This window comes from Triticum aestivum, chromosome 6B, assembly GCF_018294505.1.
Source record: "Triticum aestivum cultivar Chinese Spring chromosome 6B, IWGSC CS RefSeq v2.1, whole genome shotgun sequence".
Classification (NCBI taxonomy): Eukaryota; Viridiplantae; Streptophyta; class Magnoliopsida; order Poales; family Poaceae; genus Triticum; species Triticum aestivum.
In genome coordinates this window covers 118,395,179-118,397,712 of record NC_057810.1, presented here as the reverse complement: position 1 = coordinate 118,397,712, position 2,534 = coordinate 118,395,179, and the positions used below count along the sequence as shown (strand labels likewise).

The 2,534-nt window shown below is 47.4% G+C and overlaps 1 non-coding gene across 1 annotated transcript; it reads left to right on the top strand.

The window, feature by feature from the left end:
- Nucleotides 1-1,728: 1,728 nt before the first annotated feature.
- LOC123140169 (5.8S ribosomal RNA) lies at nt 1,729-1,884 on the top strand. The gene has a single exon (XR_006469824.1). It is a non-coding gene; the product is annotated as a 5.8S ribosomal RNA (ribosomal RNA).
- The last annotated feature ends 650 nt before the right edge of the window (nt 1,885-2,534 follow it).

The following is a 2,534-nucleotide window of genomic DNA, read 5'->3' as shown; positions in this document are numbered from 1 at the left end:
AGTGACTCAACAAATATAGCTATGCTCCCCGGCAATGGCGCCCAAAAAAGGTCTTGGTAACCCAGAAGTATAGGGATCAGAACAGTTTTCAAGGGTAAGTATTTAACCCAAATTTATATATTCGACACAAGGGGAGGCAAAGAATATTTGAAGGTATTAGCAGCTGAGTTGTCAATTCAACCGCACCCGGAGATAATTATCTGCAGCAAAGTGATTAGTAGCACAGTAGTATGATTGTTTTGATGATAGCAGAAGTAGTAACGGTAACAGTTACAGTAGTAGCAGTGGTATTGTAGCAGTAACGGTAGCAGTAACAATAGTAGCAACTTAGCAAGAACAAGATATGACAAATTCGTAGGGATTGGATCGCTAACTTATTGGATGATATTCATTGTGTCACAGTGAAAACCTAGGGCGATACGGAACTAGCTTCAGTTCATCGATATAATGTAGGCATGTATTCCGTAAATAGTCCTACGTGCTTTATTAAAAGAATTTGCATGACATATTTTGTCCTACCCTCCCGTGGCAATGGGGTCCATGTTGGAAACTAAGGGATATTAAGGCCTCCTTTTAATAGAGAACCGGAACAAAGCATTAACACATAGTGAATACATGAACTCCTCAAACTACGGTCATCATCGTGAGTGGGCCCGGTTGTTGTCACTCCGGGGTCATCGGATCTTAACCGTAGTAGGTGACTATAACTTGCAAGATTGGGTCTAGAACATGGATATAAATGTGATAACATAAACGGTTCAGATCTGAAATCATGGCATCCGGGCCCAAAGTGACAAGCATTAAGCATAACAAAGTCATAGCAACATCAATCAAAGAACATAGTGGATACTAGGGATCAGGCCCTAACAAAACTAACTCGATTACATGATGAATCTCATCCAGCTCCTCACCGACCAGCAAGCCTATGAAGGAATTACTCACTCCCGGTGGGGTCCATCATGGAATTGGCTATGGAGATGGGTTGGTGATGACGAAGAACGAAGATCCCCCTCGCCGGAGCCCCAAATGGACTCCAGACCTGCCCTCCCGAGGAAGAACATGGCTTGGCGGCGGCTCCATCTCGTGGATCACGATAATTCTTTCTCCCTGATTTTTCTGGAAATATGTGACTATATAGTATCAGGGGGGGTCATCTGCAGAGACACCAGGTTCCCCTCTCCTATAGGTCTTGGATCTAGAAATTCTTATGATTGATATAAAAAATCCTTGCAAAGTTTCGTTCCATTCTGAGAACTTTTATTTCTGCACAAAAACAACACCATGGTAGTTCTGCTGAAAACAATGTCAGTCTGGGGTTAGTTTCATTCTAATCATGCAAATTAGAGTCCAAAGCAAGAGGAAAAGCGTGAGAAAAAGTCGATACCTTGGAGACGTATCATTCGCCACCTCCAATGTCGCGAGAAGTCCATTGAACCTTATCATTTTGAGGAAGGAGAAGTCATAACAAGGTTTCCGTAGGTGAACCTGTGGAAGGATCATTGTCGTGACCCTGACCAAAACAGACCGCGCACGCGTCATCCAATCCGTCGGCGATGGCACCATCCGTCGCTCGGCCAATGCCTCGACCACCTCCCCTCCTCGGAGCGGGTGGGGGCTCGGGGTAAAAGAACACACGGTGCCGAAGGCGTCAAGGAACACAGTGCCTAACCCAGGGGCTTGGCTAGCTTGCTAGTCGTCCCTCGTGTTTTAAAGCTATTTAATCCACACAACTCTCGGCAACGGATATCTCCTCTCTCGCAATGATGAAGAACGTAGCAAAATGCGATACCTGGTGTGAATTGCAGAATGCCGTGAACCATTGAGTCTTTGAACGCAAGTTGCGCCCGAGGCCACTCGGCCGAGGGCACGCCTGCCTGGGCATCACGCCAAAACACGCTCCCAACCACGCTCATCGGGAATCAGGATGCGGCATCTGGTCCCTCGCCTTGCAAGGGGCGATGGACCGAAGATCGGGTTGCCGGCGTACCGCGCCGGACACAGCGCATGGTGGGCATCCTCACTTTATCAACACAGTGCATCCAACACGTAGCTGACATTATGGCCTCTAAATGACCCAGCAAACGAAGCGCACGTCGCTTCGACCGCGACCCCAGGTCAGGCGGGACTACCTGCTGAGTTTAAGCATATAAATAAGCGGAGGAGAAGAAACTTACAAGGATTCCCCTAGTAACGGCGAGCGAACCGGGAGTAGCCCAGCTAGAGAATCAGGCGGCTGTTGAGGGAGTCCTAGATTAATGGGTCCTCGAATGGCCGTACTATTGATATGGGCCAGACTATTGGGTTGTGAAGATACAAGACCGAAGACTCTCTCCCGTGTTCGGATGGGACTCTCCTTGGCGTGGAAGGAAAGCTTGGCGTATGGATAATGAAGATTCCTATCTCTATAACCGACTCTGTTCAACCCTAGTCCCCTCATGGTAGATGAACTCTTGTAATACTCATATTCATCAAGATCAATCAAGCAGGAAGTAGGGTATTACCTCCATAGAGAGGCCCCGAACCTAGGTAAACAT